Here is a 20,173-nt window from a genome sequence, read left to right as displayed (position 1 = left end):
GCTGTTATCAAAAATTAGTACTGTAGAACTAACATGTAAGCAGTTATTTTCACAATGTAAAAGAAATACTCATTCCAATAGTGAAAAACATAGCTTTACACTTGAAATTGACAAACTCAAATGCTTATAGGTTGCAATCAAAGAGTCTCATGAAAGCTGGGTGATGGCAGTGTATGCCTTTACTCCCAGCACTCTGTCTGCAGAGGCAAGCTGCTCTCTCTGAGTTCAAGGCCATCCTGGTCTACAGAGCAAGTTCTAAGGCAGCCAAGGCTACATAGAGGAAACCTGTCTTGAAACCACCCCCAAAAGAGTTTTATGTATAGGTGTACTCCTGAAATCCCAGACTTGTGAAGTGGAGTCGAAATCAAGAAGTCAGTCATTATTAGCTACATAATGAATGGAAAGCCTTCTTAAACTGCATAGCATCATCTTGTGGCTTAAATTCCCTTACTCCCAAATGAGTGGTACTAACCTGAATGCAAGATAATAGAGAAAAAAGTACCTTTCTGTACTTCATGTTTGTGAATTGAAGAGTGTATGCTACTGGCATGAGGGGTAGAATATAGAAGCCCCAGTGACTCAAAGATAGCCAGACAAAGACTATAATTGTTTTTAATCGTCCTGTCACACTGCAGCCATATAGCAAACATTGCCAACCAACATCCCTCTGAGTCAGGAATAGCTGGAAGGCTGGAGACTTTAGCAAGAGTCCTGCCATCTGTAGTACACTGTGGCTTGTCCCTGACTCTAGAGCTCATGGTGTCACTTAGAGACTGCTGTAATGCCCCTCGTATGTTACATCCTTAATTTACTGTACAGCTCAATTCCCATTGTTCTTTGTATAAAGTGAGTAATTAAAGCTAAAATTATTTAATCTTGTTTTTTGACATTTTTTCTGCTTTTTAAATTGTTTCTTTGAAAAATGATTACAAATGAGAGTAAATACATAGCTTCCCAAGAATGAAGGAAGCAAACAGCCTCCAGTGTAAATAGTTACATCAGGGTTAACTGGAATGGACACTATATGAAATGAACAGTGATGCTGGGTTTTCTATGTAATGGGCCCTTGAATGAACTATCTTTAGATTTAGTCTAGTGCTTATTCTGATGGTCATTTTAAAGTTAGGATACCTACCTCATAGAAAGCAGTAGAAATTCAAAACTTATGGGGATGTGTCCTAGTGGGAAGTAGGGCAAAGTTTCCATTCAGATATACTCTGCTTTTTGCATGTACTTTTTCCCAAATACTAAAGGAAATTGCAAAAATAATCAAAAGCCAAAAATCACATCTTTTTTTCCCCTCTGGAATTCTGGAGCTACAAATAAGAGAGGCTAGTCTATCTGGAGAAAATGCTGTGGTTGTGTTTTGAAAATAGAATTCTGCCAGCTACTGATACTGGTTGAATTTTTTTTTTTTTTTTCGTAGCTAAGTTATCAAGAAGGATCTATCAAAGCTCTTGTACTTTTCTTTCTTTATTTAATTTTATTTTTTTAGAAAAATTGTTATATTGGGAATTTGGAAAACTCTATCGGAATTGCTTTGAAGAAACTTGTAGTGGTTTTCATATAGAACCTATAGATTTACCAAATATTGGATTAAATGAGATTCTTATAGCTATGTAAGCTCTTCTGATGACATGCATAAAAAATACCGTAAGAATTTTTAGATAGCTGCTTGATTTTCCTCGTGTGTTCCTTCCTGGTGTTATGTGTGGTCAGATCCATTGTAATTAGACAGTATGTTAGGGCCAGAAATAAGCTGAAAAAATCAGGTCACCATCTACATTTTATTCCTGATCTTCTGAATTCATGTGATCACAGAGAAGACAAAGGAAAACAGACCTGTTTTTACAGTAAAATGATATTTTGCTACAAAGATTCCTTTAGCTAAGAAGGGAGAAATCTGTTTACCTTAGAAAAAGTCTGGGAATGGCTATAAGATGGCATTAAATACAAATGAAGCAATTATAAAGGGCACTTGCAATAGAATCACGGAAGTGATTTGACATTAGTAACCCTTGGCTCAAGGCTACTGTGTACCTCAATCATGTCCCACAGGATCATTTATTCTAGAATCTGAACTTGGAAGCAATCGTGCCCTACTCTACTCTCGCATTGGAAAGAAGGCTGCTTTCAGAACCTCTTAGTTGATGTTGCACACATGGTGTTTTATCAATTTCTTGGCATACTTTGAAACTGGTTTCTTTCAATTTTTTGGCTACAATATTCTAATTCTGCTTTTCAAGGCAATTTGGTAGTGTCATTTTCAACCTGGGAAAGAGAAAACTAGATTTGTTTTACTTGCAGCCATGTATTGTATATTTTTTTAAGTTGGTAGTTCAGAAAATTCTAGTTCTTGGTTTTATTGGCTGTGTGTAATTTCTGATGGCTAGCTATGTGTTATCAGGACATGCCAGGTCTCTTGTATAGTGACAGAGTATAACACCTGTCAAAAATATGACACATACCAAATCATCACTCATTTATATCTTTACCTTAGGAATAGAAATATAATTTTGATGTTCATGTTAAAGTGAGTAGAAACCATGTTTTCCCATAAGGCCAGCTATAGTGAGTATGAGCAACTTTAATACAGTTTTAAAATGCAAAGTCTATCCCAATGTAGCAGCCCTTGCTGGATTCCACAAAATTGCCTTTTGCCAGTTTAACACTTGGTGTGTGGTGTAGCAGCCATGGCAGGGCAGCAAGAGAATCCAGTGTGCTTAATTGCAGGGCCATCTCTCTAATACCTCCTTTGTCACAGTTATGATTGTCCCATAAAACTTACTTTATGTCCCCCTGAACAAGGCATATGACTGGAAAATGCTTTTTTACCAATCTGTGAGCTCAGAGAGAATTAAGGAACTTTGCTATTACCTTAGAATTTCAATATTTCTGCTTGGAATGGGAAACATCATTTTTCCTGTCATTCAAGTTCACATCTGTACTCTTAGATGTAAAATCACCCTAAAGCCCTTGCCCTGGAGAGCATAGCTTACATCTGGAATTTTGGGTGCTGTAGACCTTCCCTCATGGAAGCTTCTGTGGAAAGCCTTCCCCATAGCCTTGGCAGACAAAACTCTATTCTGCACTACACTAGGCTGTGCTGCCACTTGGAGAGGAATGACTTTAAACCTTCTCTGCTGTTTCTTGGTTGCTTCATAGTCTCAAAATTTAGTTTCTGTTTAATGAAAACCTACTGTTTTAGTTGAAAATTCCTGTTTGTTCTATTTTACTAATAAAGACTTAGGATCCAGATGTGGTGAAAAACCTGCTAGCTCAGAGAGGCAGAGAAAGTATCCAGCTGACCTTCCTACTCAGCACATATCCTGATAGTAAAGGCCCAAAGGATTACTAGCTTAGCTAAGAGCCCAAGAGGAAAAGGCCAAAAACCCAAGGCCAAAGGCTTGCTAGCTCAACGCCTGAAAAGCCAAGGAGCTGAGGAGCTCAAGAGCTAGAGAGCTAAGAGCCAAAATAAAATCCCAAGCTAAACAAGCTAAAGCATCAAAGACCAAAGACCCCTTCTACTTCTACACTCTGCCTTAAATACCCCTCAACTCCAAGTCCCTCCTACTCTTTATTTTTTAAATATATTTTATTAACTTATTCATATTACATCTCAATTGTTATCCCATCCCTTGTATCCACCCATTCCTCCCTCCCTCCCATTTTTCCCTTACTCCCCTCCCCTATGACTGTGACTGAGGGGGACCTCCTCCCCCTGTATATGCTCATAGGGTATCAAGTCGCTTCTTGGTAGCCTGCTATCCTTCCTCTGAGTGCCATCAGGCCTCTCCATCCAGGGGACAAGGTTAAATTTGGGACATCAGAGTTCATGTGAAAGTCAGACCCCACTCTCCACTAAATTATGGAGAATGTCCTGTCCATTGGCTAAATCTGTGTAGGGGTTCAAAGGTTACTGCACGTATTGTCCTTGGCTGGTGCCAGTCAGCTGGATTCTTGCTCTACCTTTAGACCTAGGTTTAACTTTATTAAATCCTGTGTACATATAGCTCTTACATTAAAGGAGTGTGTAAGACTGGCTGAAGCACACCTTAATCACCTGTCTACAATAAACAGAAAGTTCCTGGATTAAAGGTGTGTGTTAGAGCTCAACCACAAGAAAGAGAGTTTACAGTTCAATCTCAGACAACAATGGGACCAAAGACAGGTTTTTACAGTTCACAATCTCAGGGATCACATTGACATCAAATATTCTGCAACAAAACACAGCCACATTTCTAAGCTGTGTTTAGCAATCTTGAATAAGTTCATTCTGTCATATTTGTTTTTGTGAGACAGAGTTTCTCTGTGTAGCCTTGGCTGTCCTGGACTCACTTTGTAGACCAGGTTGGCCTCAAACTCACAGACATCTTCCTGCCTCTACCTCTCTGAGTGTTGGAATTACAGATGTGTGCTACTGTGTGGGGATCATACTGTTTTATTTTTTAACAGGTGAAGTGAAGCTATTTCTGTTTAAAATATCAGAAAGATTACTTAAAATGCTACAGGAAAAAAAACTTTATGAAAAGTAGAAGTACTAATGATTATCTTGAGAAAGTATCGGGTCCTGACAGTTAATGGGTTTGAATACTTTCAACTTTCTAAAAAGCATCACCCAAGGATGAATTATGATGTGGTGCATGTCAGCAAACTAGTTATTTTAACCATAAACTAAGGTTATTTTATTTATTCTTAGCCAAAATATTATTGGTTGTCTCAGTAAGATATGTTAATCATTATAACTCTTTGTGCCTATTTATGAAGAATTGAAAATATATTTAAATTTCTTACAGTGCTGGAGTTTGACACAAATGTAATCATTATATGTATTTTTTTAGCATTAGCTTAAATTCATTGAGTATAACATATGTAACTTTCAATAAAAGCATAAGTGAGTGACTCATTCATAAATATTTCTTTGGCATAGTGGAGCAATGTCTCAGTTCAGGAAGACAAAGAAGCTAAATAAGCAACATCTTTGTGCAAAGTAAATTGTGCAGCCATAAGAAGAGTAGAGAAACAGCAGAGTTGGTTTTATCTGGAGGACTCTGAATGTCCAACTACTCTGCCATTTTCTTTGTTGTGACAGATTTGAATATTCTTCAGGCCTTGTCATAGGTGAAGGTGAGGGTGTTATCTGGCATAATATTGGGGAGACGCCAGGAGACCTATACATTTCCTGCCATGTACAGGCCTGTACTTACAACATACAGAAAAGCCCCATTGCTCCAAAGTGTGAGTAGTGAGGGAGAGAGAGACTTGACCCTAACAGGAACTTTCTGTTAGCCAGGGAGAGAGTAGAATCTGGCATGTGTGTATAGATAGATAGATGGTGTAGCAATGTCCCAGGGTGTTGAGGGGGTGGATAAAGAACACATATGACACAGTCTTCCCAAGGGAAAAATAAAAAGGAGAATGACTTCTAGTTAGATATGTAAGAATTTACACATGTTGGATAACATCATTTTATCTGTGAAACAGAAGACCTGAGCATCATTCTCTTTGAGGTGAAAGGTTGGAGCAGGGCATGCTGCTGGAGACACATACAGGTAGGAGAGTGATTGTTGGTGGCATTAGGGTTCATTTCAGGTTGTAAATCATGTGTTTTCTGTCGTACTAGCTGTGACTATGGTGTGATTTTTCTCAGGGAGGGTCATCCCCTCAAAAAAGGAAGGAAGAAGGATACAATTTAAACAAGGTTGGTCAGTGGAGTGGAGTGAGTGTTCAGGAACATTCAGGATAGTGGTCAGAGCAGCTTCACTGCTGGGGCCCTGGGCTGTGAATTAAAGGATGACAGAGCTGCTAAGAAGGGACCATTTTTGACATACCCCAGGGTGAGTCCGGTGCCTTCAGCACACGTTGTGACCACTTTTGTGTCTTTGTTACAATTCTCACTGGGATGCTTAGGAAATCCTAGGTATCCTTTCTCTGGGGAATTGGTATCACAAGTATTTAAGAATCTGAGTCTGCACATCCCTTCAGATTGCCTTCTGTCTTTTTGTCTTGCAAGCAGTGCCTCTGCAAAAAGATCTTTTGTAGCATTTTTAGATCCACCTCAAAAGGAAGCCCTTTCTCTCTACAGTTCTCAAAACATCAGAGATTAAAATTTGTCAAAGGCTCTGCAGCAGACTTTAAAGCATGCTTTCCTTTTACGGAATTAGGAACTATGACGTGGTTATAAAATAAGTCTAGGAAATAAATGGTGGTCATACCTTTTGGGATCCCAAGGACTTCACCTCTGCTCCGCAGAAGGAAGTTTTATGCAGAATACCTTCAGGCTCCTTTATTAATTCACTTTATGTTCACATAGGATATGACCTGTCTGTTCACAAATGCTCCCATTTCTCAAATACAAAAAAATATTTTATTCTTTTCATAATACTCTATGGATACTCACAGAAACCTCTGGGGTCTTACCTAAAACTCCAAGTGTTAGGGGTTCCACATTGACATTTCAGAGTAATGTTCAGAGGCCAATGCTATTGTAAAATTGGAATCGTTCATAATTTAGACTGTATTTTTAGCACTGGAAAGTAGGGCCAACACAGTAGGAGGCCCTGAACATAGTCAGTGCAGCCCTGTTGGCTGAGCAGGGTGGCTACAGCATGCCTGAGTCTGGCAAGAGGCCTTGGGGCTCTGCAAATGTTTTCTAAGTTAGCAGGGGGCTGGCACATCAGCTGTCAGCCCCAGCTTCTGTTTATGCTGAGAACAATAGCCATGTGCTAGGGCAGTAATTATTGGTTGATTTTCTTTCCATAATAAGTGTCTTAATAATTTGTCAGAAAACCAACTTAAATTGCTATGATGTTGCCTGCACCAGTTAAATTGGGGAAAAGGGAAAAGAAAAGAAAAGAAAAAAAAAAAAACCACAGCAAGAAATGTTTCAGTTTATTTCTGCATGCATTCTCTATTGGTAAATAGTGTAATTAAAATCTTGTTTGCAGGTTTTTCCACAAGGGTTATTTCTGTGTGGCAAAACCCTTTGTTTTCTGACTTGGTATCCTGAGCTGTAAATTAGAGGCGTGGTGGTGGGGGGGAGTTGTCAGTAAATAAGGTTCTCATTGTCTCTGCATCTTTGGAAAGCCTCCCATATTCCTGGGACTCTGAGACTGTGTTTCTCTAGAAAAGCATGCATAATCTGAATGAAAATGAACTGGTTCCAGGGTCCACATTGGCCCAAGGAGACAATTTAGGGCTTGATACTTGAAGATCAAGCCACCCGATTAGTGTTTTCAGAACATCTAAGCATTTTCTCTGTTTCTGTGACTCTCTTACCACCAGAGGTGAGATGGTATTTATGTACATACATATGAACCCCTAGCAGAACTGGAACTAAAAGATGGGGAACGGCCCTATCTTGAGGATTTTCTTAGTGCCTATTTTGAATACATTGCAGTTCACAGAAGACAAGAATACAATGCTTGTATGGTAATGCTCAGAAGGTTTTTTTTAATTCACATATAACTTTAAGCACACAATAGTAATGTTATTACATTATCCTCTGCTCCACATAGAGCTCATTTTATTAAATTATTTCAAGGCTTATTTTTATCTACAAGGCAAGAAGTTGAATCTTTGGCTGTTTCAGTGCCAGGGTCCAATTACTGTCAGCTCAGGTTTGCTGTGTGGACAGGGCCAGGCCACGGCTGGGTGCTCATCTATTATTATCCTTGCCTGCTTGGACATGACTTCACAGCCCTAGCATAGAACCAGTTGTCAGGCTTTCCATCTTTTGTCGTTTCAAATAGCTGACTGAGGAGTGTTTTCTGGTGGGTGGGGCTGCTGCCTGAGAATGTAGAGATCAGTCATGGTCAAGGTTGAACTGAGAAAGGGGTGGAACCAGTGCCTCATGTCCAGCTAGTAGGCATGTATGCAGATGCTTTCCTGGACTCTGAAAGGAATACAGGTTTTTAAAAATGAACTTAATATATAAAAATAAATCCCCTTGATTATTTGCTGCATATATTCGGCTATAAAGGTTCTGGTAGCCAAGGAATGTTATTATCCCACAAAATGTTCCTGGTTCTATTAGTTATCTAATGTTGAAAGAGAAGATTTGAAAGATCGCAGATATTTCCAGAACTGCCTGGCTTAGAGATGTGACTGTGCAGAGAAATATATTTAAATGAAAATAAAAAGGAGTCTTGATTTAGTTGGAAATATCTAAAAGGGACAGAGAGACAAACCTAAAATTTCCTTATGACTTAAATAACCATATTTGCTTTAAAATGTCACGAATGCCTATAATGTGCAGGTATTATAAAGAATAAAGGTATGACATAAATCTTCTAAAGTTACAATACTAATGCTCCTAGCAGGGTATTCGTTTAATTGAGAATAATGCTGGGCAGCTTCCAAATATAGCTTTTAAGTCACCAGATCTTTTAAAAACAAAACTGACTCAGAGTGAAATAATTATGCTTTAGTTTGTATCTATTAACTTTCCCATTGACCATTATATACTTGTACAAATTTAACAAATGGTAAGAGCCTTTAAAACAAACCATTGAATACTATAGAAATATTTTTATAAGAATCAGCTTTTAAAGTGCTTAATCATTTAAAAGTCATAATATTTATTTAGAAGATAATAGTAATTGCAGATTGTTGCTGTATTCTTAATAAAGACTTTTTAATGTGGCCCCCACTTTAATACTAGCATATAAGCAGTAGAGGCAGATGCATCTCTGTGAGTTTAAGGCCAGCCTGGTCTATATTGAGATTTCTAGGCCAGCCAGAGCTATAGTGAGACTTTCCCAACTAAATAACACAAACAAAAAGTTAGACAGTTTGTTTTGCATGACATCTTATTCTAAAATTAAAAAAAAAAATACAGCCTTATAATAGCACACCAAAGTAGTACATGTACAAAAGCTATAATTTTATAAATGTTTATAATAATGCTTTTCAGTTTCTGAAGCAAATATATTTGAAAGTTATTTCTAATCAGTTTATGAAGATGTACACACGTATACACACACCACTTGTACATTACACCTTGTGGCAAAGACTTTACCTACCTTCATTCCCAGACTACCTTTCCAGTTTACCAAGAGCAAAAGTAATGCCAGTGAAAATGTGGTCAATTGGTTTCTGTAGTAAATCGTCTCTCGCACTGTTATGACATTTTCATCCCAAGAGCCACTTTGGGACTTCTCTATGAGTTCCATTTAATCCTGAATATCATCAGCAGTTACTTCACATTCTAGAACAACAAAAAATGCCACTTCTGTTGTTCAAAGTACTGCACATATTGCAACAGGCCTGTTCACATGTGTGGATACAGGAGGACAGGCCCATGGGCTAGAGCTTCAGGTAGCAATGATGTGTTCGATATGTTGTAGCTATTTATCTTACTTCAAGATATATTAATACCCAAGTCAGCTGTGAATGGTATATGGTCTTAACATCATGACGTTTTATTTAACATAGAACCATGGCATATTATGAACAAAATAAACAATCCTTTATTTTTGTTATGCCAGAGCAATAAAACTTCTCAGAATATTGCCGTTCTCAGTGAGACTGGCCATTGGTTTTGGTGTAAGACACTCAGAGTAACCATTGGTTTATGATGTAATCTTACATCGCAGCCATAGTCTGTTTAGCCATTCTCACCACACCTCGTACCAGAGTCACACATTCTAATGAACACACCCCGTCTGCAGCACTGTTTAGATATCCACTTAACAGTTCCACACTAAAGCTAAAGGTTTGCTTCCTCTATCAATACATACAATCTACACAGACTTTGCATCGCATCCCTCTTCATTCCTCAGAAGGATGTACTGGAAACAAGTCAAAAGCCACAAATAACATACAACATTTACTGGTTCTTTTTTGTTTTTATTTTTGTTTTGTTTTGTTTCTTCTCCTCTCAATGCTAATACCTTTTCATGGCTACTTACCTCAGACTCTGTGACGAAAGAAACTTCTCTACTTTTGGAATGCCTGAGCTATAAAATTTCTTTGAACTATTGACATTCTCAGTAAGATTGAACATTTATTTTGGTGTAAGACACGAGGAGTAACCACTAGTTTATGACAGTCTAGTATCACAGGTTTACAAATCAACTACGGTTTCATGGATACCAACTTTGCTCTGGTCAAGTAGACAAGATAGTCAGGGAATGAGAGTAGCTAAGAAATTTCCCTTTAGCATCTTTGGTTTAGAGTTAGTTTTCAAAATAAATTTATTATATCACTCACTGGTAATTTACTTATCATTTAATCATAATTTATCAAATCAGATGTGCTGATCATCATTAAAAAGAATCATTTATTCTTCATCCTAACCTACTATGCATTGTATACCTGCAATTTGGATCATACAGGACAGGTAACTAGCTTATTGGAAGAGTGACACACCAAATATAAGGAAAATGGCCCAGGCATAGAATAGAGAGAAACAGCACTACTTTTCTCGGTTTTATGTTTCTAGACTCCAAGCTATCATTCTGTCACATTTCCTCTAAGAATATTCCAGTGTACTTTATTTCATTATTTCTGAGTATTGAATTTTCTCCTTTTCCTCCTCCTCTTCCTCCTCCTCCTCCTCCTAGACATTGTATTGCCACGCATTGATGGCTAGTCTAGAATCCGCCATGTGGACCAGGCTAGAACTCAAAGAGATCCATCAGCCTCTGCTTCTCAGGTGTTGGAATTAAAGACATTCACCAATGGCTACCTTGTTTCACTATGTTTAAGAGGATCTTGAGTGATGTGCATGCCGTTGTGGATTCATTATGAACATCATTGGCAAATGAACTGTATGTGAGAAGAACTAAGAAGGTGACTTTACAACTTGAGGCAGTATGAAGTGTTGTTCTTCATTCCATCCATAGTGAGACAGGAGTGGCAGAAGTTTGGGTTACATCTAAGCTGTGATATATTGCAACACACTATTGCACACAAGAACAGGCCTTTTCCAATATGCACAGTGCTTTGAACAACAGAACTGGCATCTTTTGTTGTTCTGAAATGTGAAGTAACTGCTGATGGTGTGCAGGCTTGAAGAGATTGGTAGAGAAGTTCCAAGGTGGCTGCTGGGGCTGAAGTGTGAGGACAACGTGAGAGGTGATTTACTCCAGGAATCAATAAATGACTGACACCAGTTTTGCTCTGGTTAAGCTGGGAAAGTAGTCTGGATATGTAAGTAGGTAACAAATTGTCAACACACTGTCACATGGAAGAGATGTGTGTACATGTGGGCATGCTCAATGACTCATAAAACAGCTTAGAAGTGACTGTGCTGCAATGTGAGGTTGGCCAGTGTGTTGATGGTCTATCACTGTTTATGGATTACCAAGAGTATCTCAGACATTATGGTGAATGTTTGATAGCTGTAATCCCCTTTAGTCCTCATAGCTACCTTATACATGGGTCCTGTGATTTGCTTGATTTTAGCACATAGAAAATAATGGTCAGAAAACTATTTATTGCTTATACTTTTATGTTTGTAAACAGGACAAAGACCTTGCATATTGAACTCATTCTACATCATTATAGATTATCTTTCTGTACAATTTTATGTGATATAGCACTATTTTTATGTGATATAGCACTATTTGAAACTATTCTTATTTGTAATACTATTAAACAGATGACTTAGTTCTTAAATATCTTTCAAAGGAAAACTGATCACTTGTTTTATAAGTAGCTTCTCTTGAGGAGAATATGTGAATGTCACTCAATTGAATTCCCAGACCTACTGGGAAATATTTGCTGAACTGAACTAAATTTCTGCTGATTATTACCTTTGTGCTGCTTAATTAAAAGCAAAGAGAGAGTTCCAACACTACCTATTAAAAATAAAACTAAGAAAGATAAGATAGGAATGATATTTTCTTTAAGGCTGCCAAATACAAATAGCCAAAACACCATGAATGCAGCATATATTCAATTCCTAATTGCTTCATGGTTCTTCTTGCTGTACGTATGTATGTGTATATACACACACACACACACACACACACACACACACACATATATAATATTGATGTAATCAGATCTGCTGAATTTGGAACCTAGGTAACTTTTAGGTGAACTTTGGGGCAGTGGCATTAGTTTTTCTCTCTTGGTCATGGCTCATGATTGGTTACCTCACCCCTAATCTATTTGCATCCTGGTATTGTGTTCCAAGTTAGAAGAACTTTCCTGGGTAGAATCTTCCCGGTGGATTTTTAAAATAAACTATAATTTCTCTAATTAGTACAAATTACTTTTTATTTTAATTTTATTAATTTATTCAGATTACAACGCCATTGTTATCCTATCACCTGTATCCTCCTATTCCTCTCTCCCTCCTGCTTTCACCCTATTCCCCTATTCTAGATCTAAGACCAAGGGGGACCTTCTGCCCCACTATATGGTCATAGGCTATCAAGTCTCATCTTGGTAGCCTGCTTATTCTTTCTTTGAGTGCCATCAGGCCTCCCCACCAATGAGAAGTAGTAAAATATGGGGCACCATCTTATGGAATACCATCACTATTCCCTTTAGAGTTAAAGACATTTTAAAATTTATAACAAATTAAGGTGTTTTATACTGCTTGGCCAGTATCTATAACTTTCTACTTTATTCTTTGGCATAGTGAAACAAAGCCTCACAACGAGACTAAAAGGTCTCATGTCTCTAATGTCCCTTACTTTTTAAAAACGTAAATAATGTATTCAGATTCCATCCCGATTGTAATCCCCTCACTAGTATCTTCCCATTCCCCTCTTCTTCTCATCATTCTTCCTCCTCTTCTCTTTTCTCCAAATATCTGTGTTATGCTAAGTAGTGTTACTCAACATTCCTCAGGCTGCGAGCCTTTAGTACAGTTCCTCATATGTGGTGGCCCCCAACTATTAAATTATTGTGTTGCTACTTCATAAGTTCATAATATCATTTTACCATTAGGAATTATAATGTAAAAATTTGATATACAAGATATCTGATATGTGACACTTGTGAAAGGGTCGTTTGCCCACCCCAAAAGGTCCATGACCCACAGGTTGAAAATCACTGCTCTAAAGCTTTTTGTGAGTTTATATGATGCGAGTCAAAATTATACTTTATCTGACCGTTGGAAAAAATATTTAAAAAAAGATTTTGAAAGCATTTTGTATAGTACATGCAAGTTATTAAGTATAATTATTCTTTAATTCACTCTGAATCTTCTGTCCTTAAATCAAAATTGAAACCTGGGTGGTTGCTTAAGGAGTTCAATTAAAATAGAAATAGGACAAACAATTCACAGATAGCATGTTTAACTTTGAAAACCTGGATTGGCCATAGATATCCTAGGAAGACCCTGTTAAGATCCAGTGTGACCACATGAAAGATGAGGCACTCCGACCTTAGCCACAGTTTACAGAACACATATTGGGAAAATTATTCAGATCAGAGCTGTGTCATGCGCTCTGTCCTCACCAGATACACATCTCCCTGAAACCTCTGTCTTTCATCACGTATCCTGAAGGTTTTGTCATTGTCTTCTTCCTGTACTCCTGACCACCAGAAATCAAGCTTATCTTAATAGTATTCACAGAAGCTGTAGCCATTCTCTGTGTACCCCTCAGTGGCTATAGGTCATGCTCTGGCTGGCTGAGAGAGAAGGTAAAACTATATTGGCCTTTGAATATCCTTGAACTCCCTTCTTACACTCTTTTCTTTGCTACACAATTGTTGCAGGTAACCTGTTTCTGATCTGTTTTTAAGTACTTGCCTTGACATTTGCAGGGACAGGTCTGAGATAGCTCAACGTGAAGGTATAGGAAGTGAATTCCTAAACACAGGCTGCCTGCATCTTCCTACTGAGCATTCCTTCTCTCTCCCCTTCACATCTAACAGTATTCTTAACCTTCTCATTTTAAGATCTTCAGTACAATGTTATGACTAATATCCCTTTAAAAATCAAAACACTCTATTTAAGGGAATGATAATCAGTGAAAAGAAATGAAGCCAATTAGTTACATGCTGCTTAGTGTTTTTTCCCTGTGAGACATATTTCCTTGTTGTCCACAGAAACATCATATTAATTAGAGTTAAATTAGACAAATGGCACCTCATTTCTTCCCTCACTTTATAGCATGTTCTCCTCTCCGTGATCCTATTTTAAGTGAGTTCCGTTGGACAACCAAATTATATCAAACCTGAGTCACTTTACACTGTAAGAATTTTCCCCATACTGTTCTTCTATAGATATTGATCGTTCATCAATGATTTTATCCTGCTAATATCTGGTTCTACCTCACAGGTTGTACTAAAGAGACAACTATGTCCTCAGTAGAACCTGTGGTTATGGATGGCCATGACAGTTTGCTAGTGTTGGTTAGTTCACTCTCATAAACCTATCACCCTAAGAGCATTTTGGACACACCATTTTGGCTTTATAATGCCAGCAACTTGAAACACAATGTAACATCAAACTATGAAACCATTACATTAAGTTGTAAGATTCAATAATTATCCTTTAGATACAATCTAACTTGGTTAAAGTAAAAATCAATTGGCAGCCTTGGCACCTCCTATCTTATTATAAAAAATGGCAATCTACTGTATTATTTTTTGACATAATGATCATTTAGATTTTTGGGTTAAAAATGGATTTTTTTACACATAAATACAATACACTACTGGCAGCAAGAAGAACCACAATACAATCGGTAATTATATAAATGTTATATTCATAGTGTTTTGGTTTTTGTGTATTTGGCAACCTTAAAGAAAACATCTTTCCTATCTTGGTGAGTCTAAAATTCTGAATGTAAATCAATATCTATTATATCTCATCTCTATCTACTTAAAACATCTATCTAGACTTAAAAACATCTTAACCCTTAAACAAATAAGCTTAATTGTAAAACTAAACTATCTGGTCTTTAACTTCATCAAAGACTTGAGAAGGAATAAAGCTTAATTATCTGAGTGAACCGGATGTCCAGGTTAGCAGCTTCCAATATGAAAAAATGACAGAGACTGATTGCTGCCTGAACAGTCACCCAAAAACTCTCCATAATGTTGCAGCATCCTCTTTAGCATTTGGCCTGGTATATCTGACAGACATATTTGTTAATCAGAAACTGTTGAAGACTTGCTTACCCTATCTTTGCAGAGTTTGGCTTTCGATTCTGCCTGCATCCAAGCTTGCCCATTTTTAGGCTAAATTCTGCCTGTGGCTGAAATGAGGACATTTTGCCCAGTGGCTGGTTTGCTGCATTTGAAGCCATCTCTGTAAGGAGGTTCTTTGAGGCTCATCATCTTTTTTGAGGAAGGCTGGGTGTTGCCAGGAGTTAACCGGTCTTGTTGTCAAAGAATCTTTAAGATAATAAAAACGTATTTAAATGTTGTATTCTGTAGGTCTCCAAGGCTTTTGAAGATCTTATCTAACTATTTTACTTTATATATTTATAGAATCATATCTAACTGTTAGATCTGGGCTGGATAATCTTGTGATAAAAATAGACTAGTAATTGACATGACCATGATTTAATCAACTAACAATTAGCTGTATTCTTAGAGCTGCTATGTGCACTGTGCATGTGTCATGAGATTGTATAGTTTAAATATTGCAAGATACTGTGGGAGACATATTTCATAGTATCCATTGTACCTCTCTTCCGTGTGTGTGTGTGTGTGTGTGTGTGTGTGTGTGTGTGTGTATTGCTTCCCTGTTTTTCATTAGGAAATAAACTTTCTGGGTTGAACAGTAATTTGACCTCTGCAGTGCCTAGGAAGATGTGTGTGTGTGTGTGTATGTCTCACTTGTCAAAGCCTTGGTAGCTATATGTGGGGACCAAAACCAGCCAACTAGCTGCATTAGGAATGGAAGACCAGTGCTCTATGTAATGGTTACTGAACACTTCTTCGTTATTCTTCCTCTTTATACTCTTCATATTTCTGTTGCTTCTTTTCTTCTGGCTAAGCATACATTGATGGCTGCATTTGATAGAAGAAATATTTCTTATGTAGCCCTGTCACTACCCTTTTGTGTTACGTCCTCACCTGTCATGTGATCCTTTGTCATATCTGTGTTTGTGAAGTTTTAGTCAAACTTTGTATTACTTTTTTAATTGTACACTTCCCTTTCCTTCCTTAGAGCATGACTAACATTTCAGAAGAGTGCACACCAAAATATGGTAGAATGTTCATCTAGTTATTTACATCTCGTGCCAGTGTAGATGGGCGATGTCTATTTCCTGTCGTTGTACCTGCAACTTTACATTATTCCTTTGGAAAAGAAGCAGAACAGTACGCCTTAAAAAGGCTCCTGGTGCAGGGGAACCAGTGACTGTTTTAGGGTTATTAAATACACAATGGGTATGTGTGTAGTCATCTCATCCATTGGCCTTTCATTTCTTTTCTACACTCTTGAAAGAAATTCTCAAATAATTAAATGGTAACATAATTGACATACCCATGTTTTGTATCAATATACTAAATTCTATACCAGTGACTTATACATAACTTTCATATGAGTAACAATTAAGGCCCTGAGTTAAGGAGTAGGTTCAATCATCTAGCTTTTGTTGTATCCTCCCTCTATGTTCCTATGTCTCCCTTTCTTTCTTTTGAGCTCCTATCTCCTTATCTACGTAGGCAAGATAATAGAAAAGAGACACATTCCTGAGTTTCACATAGTTTTTCCTCTGTCTAAGACCAATAATGACTTATGTCCACCTCCCAATGAGAGTAAGGAAACAACAACCTTTATGACCACCCCACCCCCCAGCCTTAGAGGGAATGGGGAGTTGTTATCCTAAGGTTTCTTCGGGCTGAATTGGGGCAAATAATACCTTGGAAGGGCCCAAAAAGATTGGAGAAAATGGTTAACCAAGCCAGGGATTGAATTTGTGGTCTAGTTTCTAAATGTTGAGAGATTCTAGGCTTAGTAGGAGATTGAAATGGTGGTCCAAATTGGATCAGAAGTTTTCTGCAATGTCCTAGAAACTGTCCAAATCTGACAGATAACAGCAACAGAGTCATCTGGAGCTGGAGCTAGGAGGATGCAGCTTGTCAGTGTCCCTCATGCTGAGAGGAGTGAATCCTGTCAAGTCTGATCCAGCATTTGTGGCCAGTTATTTTGTTCTGAAAACATAATTTCTCACCAACATTAAATACTTGTCAGATTTTAGCACAGGAATATATATCCTAAGTATAACAGATAGATATGACTCTATCCATATATGGGGTAAAATAGTTGAATAAGGTCTTCAAAAGCCTCAGAGACACACAGAATATGGCATTTAAAGTTTTTAATCCTAAATTTCTTTGACAAGACAAATTAACTCCTGACAACACCCAACCGACCTCAAAGAAGATGATGAGCATCAAAGAGCCTGCTTATGGAGGCGACTTCAAATGTGGCAAACCAGCCACTGGACAAAATATCCTCGTTTCTGCCTAAAAATGGGCAGCTTAGATGCAGGTAGATTTGATGGCTGCACTCTGCCAAGACAGGATAAGCAAGTCCTCAATAGTTCCTGCCCTGCAAATAAATCTGACAGAGATATTGGACAAGAAAGCAGAAGACGAGTCTCCAGCATTATAGACAGTGTTGGGTGACTGTTCAGACAGTAAACCGTCTAAGTCAATTTGTTCATTTTGGAAGTTGCTAACATGCATTGCTGGTTCACTCAGAAATTTAACTTTTATTCCTTCTCAAGTCTCTGAGGGGCATTGAAGACCAGATAGTATAGTTTTACAGTCAAGTTTAGTTGATTAGAGAATAAGATCTTTTTAGATGAAGATAAAGATGTTAAGTTATTAGAGTTGAGATAGCATAAATACTGAATTTCATTCAGAAATTTAGACCCAACAAGATAGGTAAGACATTTACTTCAAGCTGGACAAATATAAACAGCCAACCTACTATGAATGTAACATTTACAGAAATGATTGTCACATGGTTCTCCCTACTGTATGTAGTTTGTTTAATACATGTGTAATAAAATAAATGTACTTAAAAACATAGTAACTCTCAAGCTAACTTACTATCTTAAAAATAATCCACCTATTTTGACAATAATTCTTTCTTGTGTTTTTCATAACTGTATTAACATCTAATAACATTTAACATAGCAAAGGAATAGGTTTTGTTTCTCAGCAATAATCACTAGACTTTTTCATTAATAATTATGTTTTATAGATGAGATTCTTCTCTGAATTTGTTTTTATTAGGTACTGACAAGGGAATATATATTTCAGTTTACTTTCCTTAAAATGATGGAAATATAAATAAGAAAACTTGTAATTCTATGTTTGTTTTCAGAAAATTATCATCATTAGTTTTTTTTTTTAAATATTTCTTACTCTTAGTCAATTCCAAATTATTTTAAGTATTTCCCATTGCTTATTGTAATTATCTTATTCGTATTTCTATCTGAATGCGATGTGATACAGAACAGGGCTTGTAGAGCCCATATTTACTCCTAATTTTTTTGAACACAAACATGCCTGGGCCCTTGTATTTCTGTCATATTTGAATTTGCTAATGGGAAGAGTCACTTCCTATGACTAGATTGTAAAGATGTTTCTCTCTTTTGCTTTTTCTGAACTCCCCCATTTGAATAATGATATAATTAGACAGGAACCATCAAAATTGAAAGAATATCTGCAAAATAATTTATTTCTATCTCTTGCCCTTGACAGTGAAGAAACAGTAAAGCTATGTGAATTTTTCCTCCAATGCCTCGGCCTGCCTATCTATCTATCATATCATCTATGTATCTCTATCAGCTACCTATGTATCTATATCTGTATCCATCTATCATGTCATCTGTCTATCTGCCTGCCTATCTCTCTGTATCTCTATATCTATCTATCTATTCATCTATCTACCATCTATCTATCAATTATCTATCTACATACATACCCAGCTACCTACCTACCTACCTACCTACAAACCTGTACCTACCTGTCAACATCATCATTTGTCATAACAGTGGATTTCAAATGCCTATCTATATTATTTTCCTGTCTGAAGAAAAACTAGACTATGTAAGAACATGTTATGGGGATTACAACATATCAGGGGAAAATATGACGGATGGTAGCAATGAACAAATAAGACACAATGTTTCTGTTAGGTTTTTAAAAATATTTTGTCTTAGACTTTGAAGATTACATTAAAATTAAATGTTAACTAGAAGTACTTATAGCTATTGTCTGTGATACCACTAAAGAACATTAAATGACAAAATCTATAACAGGGAATAAAACAAAAGACAAAGGAAAATGGAAATATAAGTATTCTTCACTTTAATACATTTTTAAATATAAGACTTGAAAATCTAAAATATTGAGAAAGGTGAGATGGCTGCATAGTAAAAAACCAAAATGAAACAAACAAACAAACAAACAAAAAAACCCAAAAAAACTCTTGCTGCTGGACCAGTTCTCGTGTCTTGTGGGCCACACCTGTAACTCCAGCCCTATGATATCTGATGCTTTTCCAGCCTCTTCAGGTCACTGTACATGTATACATACATTGCATATCCACTAATCAAAGTACAACCATTTATATATCGTATAGATGTATAACAAAGATAGGAAGGCAGAGAAACAATTAAATTACTGCTTTCCATTCTTTCTTCTTTACTAACCTTAAGTTGGTCTTGTCTAATAATCTCCCTTTCCATGTGACTTGGGAAGCTTCTCCTTACTTCTTTTTCTACAAAGTGAAGAGCTAAGTTATAAGACAATGTGTGAAATTTCCATGGCATTTCCCCCTTCCTGTTTCCTGCTGTGTCTTCTAATTCTAGGCTATATTTCTTGTCTCTTTACAATTTCCTAGAACTTCCCTTAAATGCCACTAATTTTAATAGCCTGGCCATGGCAGTGCTGCTTTCTGGCAGCCTCCTGATAGTGACATCAAAGCAAAGTGCTGGAATTTTACTCACTTTGATTGATGAGCTTTTTGTTACAGAGGACAAATTGGATTTTTAAATAGCGGTAATAAAAATTAATGTGTGATGTTGCTTTTTGGATGTTATTGGATCTCTGCCTTAATTCACATTTCAGCAATGAAAGCACTAAGAAATAACAGAGCTTGACCACAAAATTACCCTCAATAGCAGAAGGTGGTGGGCACCTCATTTTTTCATCTTCCCGTGTTTATACTAAGGATGAGGCTGTGGACTGTGAGGGGAACAGTGTAATCGGGTCATAGTCTGTATTTCACTAT

The 20,173-nt window shown here is 37.1% G+C and overlaps 1 protein-coding gene and 1 long non-coding RNA gene across 32 annotated transcripts in view; one reads left to right on the top strand and one right to left on the bottom strand.

The window, feature by feature from the left end:
• The window catches only part of Ptprd (protein tyrosine phosphatase receptor type D), an 822,247-nt gene that overhangs the window by 506,432 nt on the left and 295,642 nt on the right, over positions 1-20,173 (top strand). The window lies entirely within an intron of this gene.
• The window catches only part of LOC127204555 (uncharacterized), a 215,547-nt gene that overhangs the window by 132,033 nt on the left and 63,341 nt on the right, over positions 1-20,173 (bottom strand). The gene's annotated exons all lie outside the window — the stretch shown is intronic.

Source organism: Acomys russatus, chromosome 2 (genome assembly GCF_903995435.1).
Source record: "Acomys russatus chromosome 2, mAcoRus1.1, whole genome shotgun sequence".
In the NCBI taxonomy this organism is placed as follows: domain Eukaryota; kingdom Metazoa; phylum Chordata; class Mammalia; order Rodentia; family Muridae; genus Acomys; species Acomys russatus.
Note: the sequence above shows the minus strand (reverse complement) of the source record. Positions and strands in the feature narration are given on the sequence as shown.